Raw genomic sequence first — 19,953 nt, forward strand, 5'->3', positions numbered from 1 at the left:
AGGAAAGAAAAGAATTACAAAACTAAAAACAAGTTCAACCCTTTTGTTGACCAAGGGAAAAGGTGAGGATGAGGAAGCAAAGGATGAGGCAGAATCTGAGGAAGAAGAGCCATTAAGGAAGAAGGGCAAGGTAATTATCACCAAGCCACCAAAGCCATCCACTACAATATTCACAAGAAGATCCTCTTGGAAGAAATTTGACAAGGAAGGAGGAGACATTATATTCAAAAACCCTCCACCCACCTTCCAAGATAGATTGAAAGATATGGAAGTAGGAGCTAGAATAACAAACTTTAAATCATTAAAGTATGAAATTAGGATAGCTGAAGAGCAAATGTAGATAGAAGATTTGGTGATGGACAAAATGGGTAAATGGAAATACCCACCAGACCAACTTGCTTCTCAAATTCCTAATGATTTGTTGGAGAAAATCAAGCCAAGATGGGATTTTTCCATGCAAACTGTAAAAGACATCTACGAGAAAACCTTGAGGCAGCTTATATCGAGCATATCAAATGCAGAGGTAAAAGAGTCACTGAATAAAAATGAAGAAAAAATAACTCTAAAATTCAACACTTGCCTGATTTTGATAAAAGATATTGAATATGTTTTAAGGAATGCAACACACACTTCGAAAAACATCTATCTATTACACAAACCAAGTGATTTTCCTATTGATGTTAAAGATGATGGTGATGCTGATGAAGAGGATAAGGAAAAAGATGAAGAGGAAAATGTTGAAGAAGCAACTAATTTTGATAATGTAGAAGATGAAGAGGAACAAGGGCAAGAGGCTACCGAGGAAGTAAAGCAAGATGATGAGGAAAATAATCTAGTTAAGATAACTACAACAATTATTGCCTCACTTCCTCACTCTCCAAGAAAACCAATGATAACATCAAGCATAGAGACATCCCCAACAAGATTGATTGTGACCAGCAGTGACAACTCAAACATCCAATCACTCTCTGATCCTATTCAACTCAACACATCATTGACTGAGGTGACCTCCACTTCATCTACCAAGCTGCAATCTCTTCCCTCATCTACCAAGTTGGCTACTTCAATTTTGAGCACAATAGTTTTGGCCACATCTACATACATTTTGGATTCTTCAAGTATTTATGTTAATATTCCTTCAATAAGTGCAACATCAATTTTCACAGCCAGTCCTAGTATGTCTACAATTATTTCTATTTTGGGCGCACAAGTAATAAATGCAAGGACAATTGAGACTAAGGCTTTGGGTAAAGGAAAAGAGATGGAGGAAGAAATAGAATTAGATAAGGAAATTGTAATCCCAAATTGGGACATTTCCAAGCTTACTCCAGACCAAATGCAGTCATTTGGTGAACTCCTCCAGAAGAATGCCAAACAACAAAGATTAAGAGAGGAAAGAGATAAGGAATTCAAAATTATTGAGGATGCAAAGAATATTTTGGTAGAGGCCATAGGAATGGAGGTTGATTCTTCACAACCAATTTTGTATCAGCTAGTAGAGGCCATTCAAAGATTTAATGAAGATACTAATGGGCAGGATAAGCTAGTGTAGAAGGTAGAAAAGAAGTTTGAGAATAAAGTGTTGGAGCACATTGCCCAAAAAATTGCTATTTTTCAAGTAGAACTTTCTACAATTTTGGGTTCTTTAGAAGCATTTTGTACAAATGTATCATCACTTTTTGGTAAGCTATGTAATGTTTCTGAGTTTACCAAGGAAATAAAGGAAAAATTGTCCAAAATAGATGAAGATCTTAAGTCAAGCACTCAATAGTTGCAACTTGACCCTAGTTCAAGCTCTACACACTTCAAGAGGATAAGATTTGTGACAAATATGCAAGCAGAATTGCTTAGAGAAGAAGCAAAGATCAGATCTACATTAGTAGATATACAACACATGATTCTTCCCAACATGGATGCACTATAGAAACACATTGTACATTAAAAAACTCTCATCCATGACAAAACTTTCTCCATAATAGACCATATGATAGAGCTATCAATAGAAGTGCAAATTGCACTACACAAAAGTAAGGTCTTGCAAGAAGATTGGGATAAGACCTTGGCTATCATACTCAAGGCGCATTCAAAATTCTTATCTCATTTTGGCATCAACATGTAAATAAATAAAACAAATCTTTGGCATTAATGTCAAAAAGGGGGAGAAAGATATATGTATAGGGGGAGTACATACTGTGAATAAGGAGAAAGATATATGTTATGGGAGAGAAAATGCAGTAAGTTGTAAAATCAATGGGGGAGAAAGATATGTATAGAAAGATATGTTGTATATAACAAGAAGATGTATAGTATACTGTATGAAAGAACCTTACCATGTAAATATATATATATATATCTTACAAAATCAAATTTGAAAAACCTCAAAAATAGTATACTCTACTGAGCTAGTATCACAAGTGATGGATATAGGGTATTCAAGAAACTTTTTGAATTCAGTTTTGACTGATAAGTGTTTTTGTCACTAATGCTAAAGGGGGAGATTGTTGACATATTAATCAAGTTTGTTATTAGCGACATACACTTATTCAGATTGTAAATAGTTACCTAGCTTATTGTATAGTTAACAATGTTTGCCAAGCATTTTAGTTGTTTCCAAGTTCTACAGTTGCTACCAAGTCCTTTGGACAAATCCCAGTGGTTATCAAGCAGTTGTAGTTATAGTGAAGATCAACAGTGTAAACCATGCATCTTAGTGTATGTTGTGTTTAGCAATGCAAACCGAGTTGTTCAATGTTCACCAAGTTTGCAGTTTATGTGATGTGAGTCCAGTGTTAACTGAGCTACTCAGTGTTAACCGAGCTACTTAGTGATTTAATTTATATCGAGCTCAAGATGATAGTGTTTATCGAGCTATCTAGTGGTAAACCAGTGATTCTGTTTATATGATGAGTTTCATAGTATCTACCGAGTCACCAATGGAGATCGAGTTCAAGACTACTTGGAAGTGATCAGTATGGATTGAGCTTCTATGTCTATTGAGTGCATGACAATGCTGAAGCATTGATAGTGGATGTCGAGTATCAAAACCTCATCGAGTCAGTCTTTAGAGCCCAAGTGTCTACACTTGAGCTGACTTTGTAATATTTGTGTAAACTTGTATTGTGGCCAAATTTGTAATTTGTATAATTGGATTGGTATATATGTAATGAATTCTATCATATCCAAGTGTGTGAGTAAGTGAATGTGAATGCAATGTAATCAAATATAATTAGAGAAGAGCAGAAACAATGAATTACAAATGCTACAACAGTATAAGGAGCAGCAAAGAGATATCTATCACAACACGATGATTAGTACATAAAGGAATCTCATTCAGCAAACCAAGTTGCAGATTAGAGATCAACTATTGCTTCATCCTAACAGGTGGATCAATCAAATCCTTTAACAAGGTAGACTTAACAGTCTTTTGTAAATCTCTTTACCGAGTGCATACTTTATTGTATGTTTGTAAATCCTTTCACAAGGTGGACCTAGCAATCCTTATTGCTCCTAATAGGGCAAATCATCAGAAATGATCAATTTAAGCCTTAACAGGCCAACTTTATACTGCAATACTAAAGCTCGTGGGTATCATCCCCACCCCAATTTTACTTTCTATTTGGAAGGTTTCTGAGTCACCAAATTTTTTTGTCATAGTGTTATGAATGCTTTCATGTTTTCAGTTTCTTATGCATGCAATTAGATTAGATTATATAAGAAATATTAAATGCTAATTGGATTGTTGGATTAAGAGTTGAAAATGTAGAAGTTTTACAAGTTACTGATTCACCCCTCCCCTCTCAGTAACTTAGCATAGTCTAGAATATTTCTAGCAAGCCCTAGTTTTGCTCCAACTTATCCAAGATTCAAGTGTAAACTACCTCACATTCGGTGCTCTATCCTGACATTCACAACTCCATCACAATCTTGCTATAAACTGCCTCACATTTGGTGCTCTATCCACAGACTGAAGAAAACTCGCTCTTCAGATGCTCCCCACACTCAACTGAATTAATCACTCCATCCTGAATGACTAAAAGACCCCGCAAGACCCCTATTTATACTAATCTAAGCCACAAGTTGTCCCATAACACAAATTAAATACAAATACATAAATTAAATGCCACAAGTCAACCTGCAACAATAATTAAATTTTCAAAAATTGATATCCGAGAAAAACCGTGATATCTCCTAGATTGAATTAGAACTCGTGCTTTAAACTGTAGATAGTAATTTAGGTCCTCTACAACCCCTCAAATGCATGAAGGCTGATTCCCCAAGAAAAAGTGTGCATCCATCCTAAAAGTCACGCACAAAAAACTGTCGCATAGTCTGTCAAAAATTGATACTTCGAAAGAATTGCCATAAATCCCAACTTATTAGGAGTTAGAACTTTCAACCTTGACATAAGGAAGTACTCTAGGCCCTCTTCAATCCCTGAGGTGTGCAACCTCTCATTCATTATGAAAAATTAGTTATACGACCTACAACAGGCACCCAAAAACCAAAAAAACATAATTTTAGCAGCAAGGTTCAAAACAGTTCAAACTTCAACTCAATCCATCCAATCCCTATGAAATCATGAGGAAAGGTTCTCCAATGTGTCTCCAACACATCCTTAACCATGAAAACATAAGTCCACCAAAATCCAAGCTCGATGCTTGTCAACACTTAACCAAAATCCCTCCAAACATGCATGATTGCAAGCAAACCCAAGATGCTCTCGCATCATACGCAAAGACTTAAAACACCGCAACTTCGACCAATCAATGCAAATTAAGGAGGAAATCAGAGGAAAATAATAAACTTTCAAATTAAGGATTACATCAGGTCATTAATCGATTAAATCAAATTGATAAGACCTAAATCAACTTCAAAAAGAGGAGAAAAACAATTCAAAAAGGAAAGGAAAAGACAAACTTTTTTGAAAATAAATGAAACTTTAATTAAATCAATAAATCTATTTAACCCCACAAAAGTGAAAATCTTCCTTTTATATTATAAAGAATTGAAAAAATTCACATTTATCTTCAAAATCAAGACTTTTGGACTCCTCCTCTTATCTCTTATGAGACATTTTAATTGAAAAAACTCTACATTTATCCTCAAAATCAAGACTTTTGGACTCTTCCTCTTGTCTCTTATGAGACATTTTAATTGGAAAAAAATTCACATTTATCTTTAAAATCAAGACTTTTGGACTCCTCCTCTTGTCCCTTATGAGACATTTTCATTTTCACCTCTATCCACCCGTCAAAGGTAAAACTCAGATTCTTACCCCAACCCCTTCTAAAAATCTTATAAATAGAAGAAGAATTCAAGAGCAAAAGGATCCAAGTTTTAGGCATCTGCATTATAGGCATATTTAGAGTTTTCATACTGAGCATATTAGTATTGTTATTCTAGCAAGTTTATCTCATTTTGATAGCATTTTAGCTTTATTTTCATGTTATTTAGTTTCATGAATACGCAAATATATTGTGTACAACATGTTTTGACATTTTCGATTATCTCAAATTCAAAGTAATTAAAAAAATCTCTAATGCTAAACTAAATTCTAAGAGAATGACAAAATACAATATATTAATGTTTTCAATTGATTTCTTTTTTTGAAAAAATTCTAACCTTAATCTACAATGTAAAAGAACTTAAAGATACAAACTCGAATGCTAATCTAAAATCCTAAATAATCTAAAGACATTATATTTACCCCAAGCATTTAATTTTCATATTATCATAAGCATACACATTTGTCATAAATTTATGCCATTAAAAAAGTGAATTTAAATAGACCATTTATAGTACATAGTTTATATTTTCCTTGACAAGAAAGATCAGCCATCAATTTCAAATATTGTTTGCATATACTCTACTATAACACAACAAATCTTAATATTTAAATAACCCGTAATAATCTTAACACTTCGTCTAAATACAATTAAAAATGAAATTTGATCATTAAATTGAATTAAGTGGGTTAAGTTTCCAGAATAGACCATTAACTATAATGAATCCATCTAGAACAATATAATGCTAGGAGAGAGAGCATTGCCAATCATTTTCCAAAGATTTTTAGATCTCTTCTCAATAACACGAGATAATTTTGGTGTCATCACCCCATTTAGAAAAGTAGTCACATTTGTTAAAGCTCCACTTTACAGGGCATTCACAAAATCTTTATCTGTATCTTAAGCCTTCTTCATCAATTATCTTTGAAGTGGGCAAAAATTTAAATTTAAATAAATTTAATCAATATAATGAATGAATATTAAATTTAAAAGAAATTATAGAATTAACAAAATGCGATCTAAACAATTTTATCTAGAAAGTAAAAACCAGTGACCAAAATTAGTATAGGATGAAGACTATAGCAACTTTCTATGGCTTGTTGGTCATGCAGGGGCTAGAAATTGAGATTTGACAAATCTTTTGACCAACATGTTTTAGGTGTTGTTGTGATATGGAGCCTAATTAGACTCAAAGGTTTATTCGGTGTGGTTTTCTCCCCATATTATTTCTACGGGGGTAGCCCCCCAAGACAGAGTCAAGGGGTAGCGCACTGCAGGGTCTTGGGGCAGTGCCCTTGATGCACTCCTTGTTGCAATATAGGGTGGGGTCGAGGGGCAACACCCTTGAAGCCAAAAAATGCCCTTATATTGTAAAAGACGTTAGCTACTATTTTTCTATTATTTTAGCTCTAATTTTGTAAGCGGCAAAAGCTTGTATAAAAGGGCTTAAGGTTAGGAATTTTATTATTATGAATGGTGATATTGTAGCTTCTTGTGGTGGTATTGAGCTGTAAGGGACTACGAATTGTAATCAGGTTGTAATCACTAGATAATAATAATATTGGACTTGCTGTCGCTGAATGTAGCGCAGGGATTGGGTGAACCACATTAAATCTTGGTGTCTTGTGTTCTCTTTTATGCGATCTACTATTTTCTGGTATTAGTTATATTTGCATGTAACTGTTATTTTTGTCCGAGGTTAATCTTGACAAGTGCGAATCCTTTCTTTCACACAACATTTTTCTTCATTCCTTCTTAATTAGTTATTTATTATCATGCCTTGTTTCTTTTGTTCTATAATAGTTATGTATAAATTGTATAGATAAATGTACTTATATTGTTGTTAGGAATGTAACCTAATTTCATTTCTGAATATTAAATCTCACTCAATTGTTTACCATAAATCTTAAAACGAGTCTAACTTGAACTGCAGTACATTTTGTATTAGCATCATTTAAAATTTACACAATCCTTATACCTTTCAAAGAAACATCTGCCAATTTTATATTTTGTAATTTTTTTTTAATAAGCTATGGAAAGGCTCTATTTCATTATAAACACCTCCATGTGTTCCCATTTAACTGCAAATACTAACTTGTAAAAGTCCTCAATGGAAATTAAAATCTACTAAACCAAAAATCTGTACCTCAGATTTCTTGCAAGAGAAATTTCATGTGGTTCAATTGGGTTAGAGAATGATTGAAAGGGTTATGCGCACATGAAGCTTCCGTCTAAGATTTATGAAGGCTTTTTAGTCCCCGGACTGGTTAATTTTTGCCCTGCACTGGCTTTTATTTCAAACTAATCATGTGGGCACTACGAAGAACATCCAGACATCTCAGGTAAGTCGTTCAGGCTTCATCCTCTACGTTCATAAAAATGCGTCTATAACAATTAAAGCTTCTGGAAAAACCTGAAATAAATGTTTGCGAAAATTTTGAGATCATCCTGTGTGTCTAGCATCCGGATGAGAATTTTATTTCGTAACTGTTGCTACTGGTTGGATGCCTAGCTAAATTCCTATAGCACTAAACACTTACATAATTTATGAATTGTAGACTTCCTCGTGGCAATGACAAGGGAGCACTGAAAGCCTCCGAAAATTTACTTGAGAGATCCAAATGCGATGCAGTCAAGGAATCAAACAGGGACAACTGTGAGGGTTTTGCTCAAGAAGGCCACACTATTGCTAGAAGAATCTCCTATGGTGCCCATTACGCACTTGTTCAAGTGGGTTGTGGATTCAACTTCACATCACTGGCAGGTTGGTTAGCTATAACAACATTTACTTTGAACAATATCAGGGGATGCACAATGAATACAAGCAATTCTTAGTGATGGTAGTATAGAAGGATGCTATCAGGATTTTAGTGCATGTAGTAACTTGTACACCAAAGTTGGCAAAGAAGTAATTTAATGTAGTGCATTACAAGCCTCCTTTGGATAGAAATTATTATCAATGAAAAGAAACAACCCAACATTTCCAGGTTCTATGTACATGCAGTTGAGAAGAAAGAAGATAAAGAAAAAACTGTGAAATTAGCTGAACTTGTCATGGGATGTAACCACCGCTCTGTGTCTGGTAGGCTTGACGCGTGGGTCCAAGAGGGTAATGCTTTGACTAGAATAGGTCTTCACCTTATTATGAAGCTTCTTAGGAAGCGACACATGTATGGACGAGCCCTCCAGGTAAGTGTACTTGTTATGTTCTTGCCTTGAATGCACTTTTTGTTCAGTCTGCTATATTTCATCAAATTCTAAAGAATTAGATTCATCAGTAAATTTTGAAAAGCAAAAATGCTAGTTTTTTACTTAGAGCACACATTAAATTATTAGCATCGTCTTAGTCTATAGTTATTAAAAGTACATCATACATTTTTCTTAGATTTTCTACAATAATGTAAAGATTGACAATCATTTATCACTTGAAAAATAATTTCCATCCCTTAAAAATTTCCCTGCTTTGATTGGTTCAGTCATTCTTGAATTTGTAGTTTTCAGAAAACATAGTAAATCTAATGCATCTATCTAAATGTTTGCCAGTTGTTTTGGGTAGTTTTACTCTTTGTAGAACGATAATGCCATAAAGGTTATTATCTGAAAATAAGGAAGAGTGGGTGCATGATGGCAATCTTTATCTAATAACGAGCAAGGCATGTTCTTGATTCTAAATGCATCACACATTATGGTGATCTAAGTTTGAGTCTGGCAAGACCTGATCTCTCTGCAACAAGGGTACACGGGGATGTATCCTTGGGGTATATTGCTCACCAGGGATGTCTTAGGCACAGGGGACAGCTTGAGGATATTTCCCAGCCATTTTCAAAATTTTCCAAAACTTTGGGGACATCTCCAAATCAGGGGGATGGGTTGGGGACAGAGTTATAAAGGTAAAGCAGCAGGGTTGAAAGGCGCTGTTGAAAAAACCAACATTCATTTAGCTACAGGGGTAAAGAGTAAGGTAGCAACCAGTAAGTGAAGTGTAAGAGGCATTTTAATCTTTCCATTTGTGATTTTTTTATTCAATTTTTTTCAAAGTTTAAAAAATGAAATGTTTGATTCTATGTGATTTTTTAATTTTTGGTTTCCAAATGTCAAAACAAAACATGAGCAGTGATAGCAAGAGTAGTGGACATGATGAGAGGGAAGAAGAAAATGAAAATCAAGGTGGGTGTTCATAAGGCATGGAAGTGGTATGGCTGAAGGAGGACAGCCTTAAAAAAAACCAAATAACATGCAAAAGGTCCCTTCAATTCTAAAAAACATCTTCATGTCGTCACAGCTGTAGAGAAAGGTAGAAAGAAATTTTTGTGGGGGTACTAGAATGTGTTTGTGTCACCATTTATAAAGATCATTTTAATGGGAGCAAACAAGAGTGTTTTTGTCATCTACTGGGTTTTACAATCAAAGGGGTGAAGGTTTATAGAGAGATTAAGGATAATGAGAGGGTAGAGTGTTATACTTTGCACATGGAGACAAAATTAAAGTCTACGAGGCTGCCAATGCCAACAAAAATCTGCACAATCAGCTTTACATATGCCCTCAATGTTTGGTAGTGCTAATGGTGATACTCATGATTCCACAAGAGGGAAGAGGAAGACTATTTCTAGTGAGTAGCTAAATGCAGTTGTAAGTTGGTTAAATGTGCATGCACAAGATGTGTCAGACTCCTTTGTAGTCAAAATTTCTGTGCCCATGCCATCCAATTTCATGTGGCACATTTCTTACAAACAAATGTTCAAAGATGTAGCTGTTGTTGGTTTAATATTGACCTCCGTGGAGGACATAAACTATGTGCTACACTTCTTGATAATGCATATTCCAATGTGAGTGTGGTGATGGAGGACATGGGATAATGTTAGGTTAGGACAAGCTGCTCCATTGTCATGGATGGGTGGACCAATATTAAACATTGGCCACTTATGAACATCATAGTCACATACTTAGCTGGCTCATATTTTCTTAGAACTATTGATTATTCATGGGAAGTTTAAGAATGCAGAATTCCAATTTCATATTTTGCTACTAGTTGGAAGCCTAGCTAAATTTCTCTAGCACTAAACACTCACATAATTAATGAATTGTAGACTTCCTTGTGTCAATGGCAAGGGCACGTTAAGAGCCTCTTCAAATTTACTTGAGCGATCAAAATGCAATACAGTCGAGGAGTCAAACAGGGTTAATGGTGAGGGTTTTCCTCAAGAAGGCTACATTATTGCTAGAAGAATCATCTATGTTGCCTCTCACACACTTGTTCAAGTGGGTTGTGGATTCAACTTCACATCACTGGCAGGTTGGTCAGCAATGACAACGTTTATTTTGAAAAAGATCAGGGGATGTACAATGAATACAAGCGTTTCTTAGTGATGGCAGTATTCAAGAGAAGGATGCCAGCAGGATTTTAGTGCATGTAGTAACTTGCATACCAAAGTTTGCTTTTTGATTGGTGAAGAAGTAATTTCATGTAGTGCCTTAAAGCCTCCTTTGGCTAGCAATTATTATCAATGTCAAAGAAACAACCCAACATTTTAGGGTTCTTCATACATGCAAGTGAGAAGAAAGAAGATAATAAAATTAAAGGGAAGGACGATGATTGTATGTTTTCTGAGCCTGATGCTGCCCTAGAGGAAGACACCTTGGCCTCACAGAGTCAAGTTGCAGAAGAGGTGATGGCTTCAGAGAGTGAGGTCTTAGCAGCGGAAGAAGCTCGGGTTGATCCTTATTTATCAGAAAAAGAAAAAATTGTGAAATTAACTGAACTTCTCACGGGATGTGATTACCGCTATATGCTTGCTACGCTTGATACGTGGGTTGAAGAAGGCAAGCTTGTAATGTTTTGAATGCGAACTCAGCTTACAAGCAATCTTGATCCAAAGGAAATATCGGCCAAAACGGGATTTCGTCCCGAAGGGGATCCCTGTCTAGAGGCAATCTCGATCCGAAGGCAATCACGACCCAAAGGGGATCTTAACCCAAAGGCAATGACTTCCTGAAGGGCATCTCGATCGAGGCAATGACTTCTCGAAGGGGATCTTTACCCGAAGGCAATGGCTCTGATACCATTGTAATATCATGAAGGCGAACTCAACCTCAAAGCAATCTCTGCCCAAAGGGAATCTCGTTGTGAAGGGGATATCTGTTCGGAGGCAATCTCAACCTGAAGGGGATCTCAATCCAAAGGGGATCTTGATCCGAAGGGAATCTTGGTCCGAAGTGGAACTTGATCCGAAGGGAAATTCGGTTCGAAGGGAATCCAACCTGAAGGGGAACTCGATTCGAAGGGGAACTTGGTTTGAAGTGAATCTTGATCCGAAGGGGAAATTGATCCGAAGGGTATATGGTTCCGAGGGGAAACTTGATTCGAAGGGAAACTTGATCCGAAGGGAATCTCGGTCCGAAGAGGATCTCGATTCGAAGGGGGACTTGGTCGAAGGGGATCTCGACCCAAAGGCAATTGCTTTGATACCATTGTAATGTTCCGTCCTCGCAGTAGAGAGTCTATACGACAGCAGTATGGGATCCATTTGATGCAATAGGTAGTTCGTACGATACAACAAGGGATCTGTATGGTGCAGTAGGAGATCCACACGGGGTGGCAGGAGGCCATACAATAAAACTAGGAATAGGCTGTATGATGGAGGGAATCAGCTGAATGGCAATGTGTGAGGCTGGGTTGAGATGGCCGTACGGTTGCAACAGATGGTAGAGTGAAGTCGTACGGAGGGAGCCGCATGGTGGTGGAAGAAGGAATCAATCAATACAACCATAAACAATATTAGAGTTCCAAATTCACCAAATAAATGCTGGACAAGAATAGAGATTGAACACAGATAAACTTCAATTAATGTTTGCAGACAAGATGGTGCTCCGATTTGCCAGGTCCGAGCCAAGTAATACAGAGATGGAATAGGGTGAGGGTTGAATCCCACTGAAATCGGAATAGCCAAGTAGGGAAGATCTTTCACTTTCGAAATGGTGAACAACAGTGAATCCCAATGGGAATTCATAGTATAAAGAAATAATTCAAATTGCATACCAATACTACTTACATGCCGTGCTTAAATACCATTCGAAGGAACTCCCGAGGGTTTACAAAGATAGCTGACGACAACACCTACGGAAACAATTAAAATGGGTTCGAGATATTCTAAATCAATCGAAACCACAAATACAAATATTATTAACTTGGGCCCCATATTAATTAATTAAAGTAACTAATTAAAAGTCCTTTTATTGTATTATTTAAATTCTGGGACCAATTAATTAATTAATTCAATTAAATTATTACATTAAAATTTGGGGACATGACAATGCTTTGACTAGAAAAGATATTTGCATTATTATAAGGAAGCTTAGTAAGCGACAAATGTATGGACGAGCCCTTAAGGTAAGTGTACTTGTTACGTTCTTGCCTTGAATGCAAGACACTTTTTGATCAGTCTGCTATATTTTCATCAAATATTGAAAAATTAGATTCTTTAGTAAATCTCAAAAAGAAAACAAATGCTAGTTTTTACTTCAAACACACATTAAGTTATTAGCATCCTCTAAGTCTACATTTATTAACAATATATCATATAATTTTCCTTAAAATTCCTACAATACTATAAAGATTGATAATTGTTTATTACTTGGAAAATATAGTCCATCCCCTATAAATTTCTCTGCTTAATTGGGTTAATCATTCTTTGCTACGTAGTTTTCATAAAACATAGTTAAATTAATGCATCTATGGAAATATTTGCCAGTTGTTTTGGGTAGTTTTACTCTTTGTAGAACAATAAAGCCATCTAGGCCATCATTTGAAAATAAGGAAGAACGGGTGTATAATGGCAATCTCATCTAATAACAAGCAAGGCACATTAGGGTGATCTAAGTTTGAGCCTAGCAAGATCTGTATTAAAATATTTTAATATTTCTTTAATGTTAATCATAGTAGTTTCTATTTTTGTCTTAGGTTCATGATTGTTTCTGTTAGAAACATTGCCTTTGTAAATTTATTAAGGAGCTTTCATCTCTTCTATTGAATACAACAACATCAATTTACCATAACATGGTATTAGAGAGGGTCAATAAGATTTCATAAATTTGGCGATTTTTTTTAAGAATAATTTGAGCCTCTTTTGATCTGGAATTTTCCTTGAGGAATTTGTTTTTCTGATTTTTAAAATAAAAATCATTGGAGATATTTTATGAAAATTTGTAGTTTGTCTTTGAAGATTTTTGTTAAAAATTGTGAGCTTGATTAAGGGTTTTGCTCGCATGATTTCTTAGTTTGAGCACAAGTCTTTGATTTTTGAAGGTTGCATGTACTTGCATGTGTTGTCTTACCATGCAAAGTCCCCTGTTATGCCATTTAAAGGTTTCTTTGTTGAGGTTTCGTAATTTTTACCTTAAATTTTATTTGATGGGTTTTAGTATTTTTTCTTCAAAAATATGTTGTATTTTAATAACTTTTTCCTCAAAATTATATGTTTCGTTTTAATAAATTTTTCCCCAAAAATTATTTGTTGGGTTTTTAATAAATTTTCCCTCAAAAATATTTGTCGGGTATACCCTTTCCTAAAATCAAAGTTTTGTGTTCTCTAATTTGTGCAGTAGATTTTTTTTGGTTTTGATCGATTTTTCACCTCAACAATCGTTTTTGCTTTATGTAATTTGTGAAGTTTGTGTGTTTTTACAATTATTTTTGGGAATAAATGATGGTTTGTAAATTTCACTTACAAGGTTTTTTTAGGTTTTTTCCACAAACCTGTGGCTTCTTGCAGTTTGATTTGAGTCATAGTCCTCATTTGTAAAATTTCTTGGCAAATCATGGTGTCTTGCAATTTGTTTTGGGGTATCCGGCTCATCAACAATAGTTTGGAGGGTTTACCTAATTTTCCTCAAAACCATAGTTGTTGTAATGACCCCAAATAGGGCCTTACATAATTTGTTCAAATATTCTTAATTTAGAGTTTGACTTTTTCATTTGTTTCATACTACTTGAGAATTCCAATTCTCTATCATCATTATATTTAGAAACAATCATTGACTTATAATGCATTCTTAAGATTTATTTCCTTAACACCCTCCTAATGCTTGAGGCTCCCTCATTGTTGGTGTAGAAGCACCTTAGGGTGAAATACAAGACCCTAGTAAAGTTTTGGTTTGTAGACCCATGATGGGTCAAAATTGTAATAAAGGCTAGTTAAAAAGCCTAGAGTGTGTATGAGTGAGTTTATGTTATGGTTAGTGAGTCAAGTTGGTAGTAGTTCCAAGTTTGGCAAAGCAATGCACAATATGGGCAAAATGTTGCCAAATGTGCTAAATTTGGTTAAGTGTGTCAAAAGTTGATCTAAGTGTTAGGAGGGCTTGTTTATAGGTCAGATAGCTTAAAAATGCATTAAGACATGTTTTTGTACCCTTGGGTTGCAAGCAAGCATTGATATGTTCAAAGTTGGCCAATGTTGCAAAAGTTGTCAATGACAACTTTGCAAGTTTTGTAAATTACTTGACAATTGGTTGCAAGAAAATGTAAATTTTGGGCCAAGTAGTTACCAACGCTAGGCAATTTGTTGGAATAGTTGACCATGCATATTTAAGCTCTCCCAACTTATTTTGGAAGGTTGGATTCTTTGGAGTGAATATTTTGAATACAAAAGGCTTGATAGATTGAGCAATATTATGCATAGTTTTATTGCAACCAAAGCATCTTATCATTTTTGGATTGCAATTGATGATTTTCATTGTAATTAGGTTGTATATATTGTGTTCTTTCTTTCCTAGTTTGGAAGCTTTCTCTTGTTAAGTTTAATGTGTTCAATAAAATTTTGTACTATCATTGGACTGGTTCAGGACACCAAGGAAAGAATGCCAATTTCTCTTATTCTACTGTTGGTTCATAACGATCTTTGGAGGTTTTGTAGAGAAGGCAATGTACTATAACTTAGTCTTGGTTTGGGCCCAAGAAAGTTAAGCATTGAATTTTGAGACTATGTCCTTTGCGAGTTAGATGGGAACCTGATTAGGAGCAGTCATATAATAGATAAGAAAAATTTGCAGAGAGTGATTGAAAGAACCAAACAAATGGTTCAAGTATGTTTGTGGGAGTCTTGACAAGGTCTGGATGTATTGGGATCAAAAGTTGAGTTCATTTTGGTGTTGTGGAAGCCATTGAATTGAGATTGGTCTAGAAACCCTCATAATTGCTTACAAACCCTCATTTCCTACATTAGGCATGTACAAACACCATGGGTATATGAAACCTACAAAATCCTTTAGGGTTTCTGAATGGGCATCTGGAAAGCACAATGGTTTGGTGGGTTGTTTGTAAGTTTGGGAAATTGAGCCCTAAAAACTAGATTGGAGGGCTAATTCAGTTCTGAAAGGGCTACAAGAGCTAATTGCTATAACTAAGAGATCAGTAAGGAAGATAAGAGCTATGACAAACCTTTGCACCTTGTCAAGTGACCTAATGATACTTTTATGACCTCTACACTCTTGCAACTCACCCTGGTTGATTTGGAGATTATACTTATTTGGTGGCCTTGGTGAAGAATAGGGAAGTAATGAAATCAAGGTCTATTTGATAGGACAACCTAGAAGGTGAGAGGGCAAATTTGAATTGGAAAACCCTAGCAAGAAGTTCAAAGGTTAGTGTTGAACATTCCTTGAGCTAAAAGAAGTATTGAAAATCCAAATGAAATGTTGGTGTATAGGTTGATCCTATCAATGGTTCTCACCCGTATTGGGACTCCTTTACCCCAACGTGATCAAATTACTCCTTACCATGTGCAAACTCCCTATCCGCTTGGTTGTGTAAATGAGTGATTAAAGAATTGACTTAGTATATATTACTATCATAAATAGTTGTCATGCCTTTGAATATGAGGTTATCATTTCCAATGATTAACACACAATACTAAGCATCCAAGGCAATTAATGAAAATTCATAATTCGTTTAGTAGTTATCATTTTTAGGCCTTGATTCTTTCTGTCCTAAATTCACCCTAAGGAGAGCGTGGATTTACTTGTCATAGGGTGCTTGACACTAGCACATTCTTTGGATTTGCTCTGCCTCTCCGTACACAACACTATCTATCAACTCCTGAGACTATAGGGAGAGTATAAGGGATAGTCTAGGAATATAGATTAATTCTCTTATTATGATTATTTATTAATTATATATAAATCATATGATTATAATGCATTATTATTGATTTATGTCTATATATCTTTATAATTAATATGTAAAATGAGTTTATTTAATAATAATACTAATTTCATATTTACACTTATATATACATCTTTACGAATTTTAAAAGGAGAACTTACTTTTCACTTCTTAATGGTATTTGTTCCATTTTCTTTTCTTATCCCACACAAACATGTTTTTTTCTTATTACTTTTCATTTGCCTTATTATTTCCTTATACTCCCATTCATTTCTATTAATAACATATTTTCCTTCTTATACTTATCTTAAAACATTAATGGCTTAATTTTAAAGAGGATATACATGGCTTGATTGATAATGGAGATTCCCTATTCAATTTATTTGACTTTGCTTTGATCCTTTTCAACAATCCAAATGCAAAGGTTTTGGTTTTCTTTATGTTTTCTTTGGTGATTTTATGTCTTTTTTCCAAGCACTATATATAATTATATGATCAGGCACAACCCTCTTAGCACTGTTTCATCGATCGGTGATTTTTTGAGATTTTAATTGTAAACTTCGCACCACCAATTATTGTGTAAATATACTTAACATTAATAAGATTTTTATTGTGGGTGATTTGATTAATAAATATTTATACACTTAGCATTAATAATTGTTTCAATTGTGTTTTTGTTCATGCATCGATATTGATTATTGATTTAACATTAATTGATAATTGTTATTTTAACATGTACTCATTATTGATTTACTTAATTAGTCTAATAATAGATTATCTATCAAACAATTATATGTATTATTAGAATTTAATACATTTGTATATCAATGGGGGTTCATGATAGTTGTTCTTAGTGTTTGATTTTATGAAATAGAAATGTGACCTTTATGATTGTTATGGTCATCTTTAGTTGAAGAAGACATTTGAAATAATATAATATAAAGAGACACGTGTCGTGCGTCATGCGAAGAAGCATGCATATGGAAATATGAAAAGTTTTTATTCTGGATAATGAAGAAACCTTCAATTGTGTAATGAAGAGGCTCTTTATACTTTATATCTTCATTGCACTTGAACATTTTATTATCAATAAAAGTGATTTTTTTTAGTGTGGTTGGGTTTTTCCCTTGAGTAGAAGGGCTTTCCCAGGATAATCTCTTGTATCTATTTTTGTTCTTCCTTATTGCTGTTTATCTTTATTTCTGGGAAACACATTAACATGGTATCAGAGCTAGGTTACGTTCAATGATAAAATTCTCTTGTTGCAATGATAATACTTTTGGATCATGTGCAACAGTTTTGTAGAGTTATTTTGTATCATTCTATATTATTTGGATATTCTTGTTATCATTAATGAGGCAGATGCTTTGGCAGTTTCAGCAATAATAGGTCCTCAAACCATTAGCATATAGAGGTGCTTTGGAATATGACCCACAACTGTTGTTAGCTTGCTTGCTACAACGACTATGAATGGATCACGCCTTAAATGCATTTTGTTCTGTCATCTTGATTTTTTGGATATTCCTAGGGATATCCTTGTAGTTGAGAGAGATGAAGATATTTAGGAACCAGCATGCATATTGGTCAAGAATGATGAATTTTGGTGCTAGGTTCTGCATTCTTGCATTAAACAATTGTGCAATTCTTAGTTTCCTTGAGTTGGTATGTATGGCTATGACATGTTCACTGCTGGAAATTTGGATGCTTAAAGGCATGATTGAAGGTCTCAATCTTCTCCGTGGTGAGAATTTGTCTGATGAAAGTGTACAGACAACTGTTTAAGCTCCACTCAAGGCGACTAACAACTTCCAAAATTATTTGTCCTTGTAATCGCTTTTTTTCAAGCAATGTTGTTCAATCTTTAAGTCAAGGCTGAGGCACCTGTGTCAAATCGTTTTGAGACTCTTGGATTTCATGGAGTCCAAGGACAACATCGTCGATAGTGGGAATTGGTGGTTTGAGAACACAAAGCACCAAACTATGTATTATTCTGCATGTGCCATCATTACAGGAGACATTTTGTAGAGTTTAGTTCATGTATTTGTTGAGGTGTTTATGAGTTTTTTTGTAGACATTTGGTTGTGGTGATTGTCCAAAGGTGGGGCTATTTGAGCGAGGAAGTGAGGGATGCAATATTGGAGAGGCTTTCATCAAAGTTAGCGGCAGTGGCCCCATGTGTGTGCCATAGTTGGTCTCTCTCTGCAACCAGACTCCTTTCTACTCCAATTTCGTTACCATTGTCTCATTCAACCCAAAGATCATTGATTTACATTCTCGCAACATTGCTCCTTCAGTTGCTAGTTAGTTTGAGGACGAGAATTCATGGAAGGGAGATTTGGTAAATGAAGGGAGTGAGGGGAAGGCTAGGTTTGGTGGTGATGGAGTTGGCAGCCAAAGTCTTTCACTAGTTTGATTGGCAAAATTATTCCTGCGATTAACTCTAATAACAAACCTATGAAATGAGTGTGCTTCAAGGTGGCTCATAGATATGAGGTGACCACATCGATTTTGGCATTGATAATTGTCGTTATAACGATTGACTCTTTGTGTCATTGACAATATTCCTTTAGTTACTAGGAAATCTTTCAAACGTTTTCTCATGGCAAAAGAAGTATCTTGAGATGGCATATGATAATGGATTCATTGTATTCCTTGGATTGTTCTCGTGTTTTCTTGGTTGAGAGTCTTAATGAAAAATGTATTCAAAGAAGGCATTACTTTGTATTCATTGAGTTGTCTATTTGTTGGACAAGATATAGATTTGGATCATCTATGGTGATGGTAGAGTTTAGTATTTAGGAACGTATGCATTCAAGAGTATACAGTTATTATAACTATTAAAGTGTGAGGTAGTGTGATATCTACATTTGCAACAATGATCTCTATGTGAGATATTGTCGTATTTGTTGAACCTATCTGATCACCGCCTATAGAGCCTTGCAATCCCAAGGAACATTTGGGGCTAGCTTGAGCTGTCGGGTAAAGGAATGTTAGGAATTGGCAAAGCAACTTGAGCACATACGCGTGAGTCTATTGTATTTCTTGCTAGAATTTTGGACGTAGATATCACTTATGTGAAAGAGACCATGTTACTATTAGCAAGGAGTCATATGGAGATCAAGATCTAAAAAGGACGAAGCAATGAGATGAATATTGCTTTGCATTTAGAGGGAGATGCTTCAGCTTTAGAGGGAGGTTACATTAGCTCTCTTATTATGGTGGAAATTTATTCCTCTCTGGGAGAAGTTTGAGGTGACAACCCTTGGACCACCCCCTGCAAGTAGTTACGGTGGAAATGCATTCTTCTTTGGGAGAAGTTTGAGGTGAAAGTCTTCGGTCCATCCTTTGCACCAAGGCATGGTGGAAATGTATTCTTCTTTGGGATAGGTTTGAGGTGACAACACTTGGACCACCCCCTATGAGTAGATGCTATGGAAGTCATGTGCTTATAAAGTAACTATGGCAAATTATGTTATGTTGAGATTGTTAGAAAAAGATAATACTGAAAGGGGG

At 35.1% G+C, this 19,953-nt stretch overlaps 1 pseudogene across 1 annotated transcript in view; it reads left to right on the forward strand.

Moving 5' to 3' along the window:
• The first annotated feature begins 7,443 nt into the window (after positions 1-7,443).
• LOC149580098 (pentatricopeptide repeat-containing protein At1g80270, mitochondrial-like) overlaps positions 7,444-19,953 on the forward strand; it is a 75,093-nt pseudogene continuing 62,583 nt past the window's right edge. The window contains exons 1-3 of the transcript XR_016353150.1: positions 7,444-7,627; positions 7,844-8,049; positions 8,290-8,474. The product of XR_016353150.1 is annotated as a pentatricopeptide repeat-containing protein At1g80270, mitochondrial-like (transcript). The remainder of the gene's footprint in view (positions 7,628-7,843; positions 8,050-8,289; positions 8,475-19,953) is intronic.

This window comes from Cupressus sempervirens, chromosome 1, assembly GCF_028749045.1.
Source record: "Cupressus sempervirens isolate cs-2001-9-10 chromosome 1, ASM2874904v1, whole genome shotgun sequence".
Taxonomy (NCBI): Eukaryota; Viridiplantae; Streptophyta; class Pinopsida; order Cupressales; family Cupressaceae; genus Cupressus; species Cupressus sempervirens.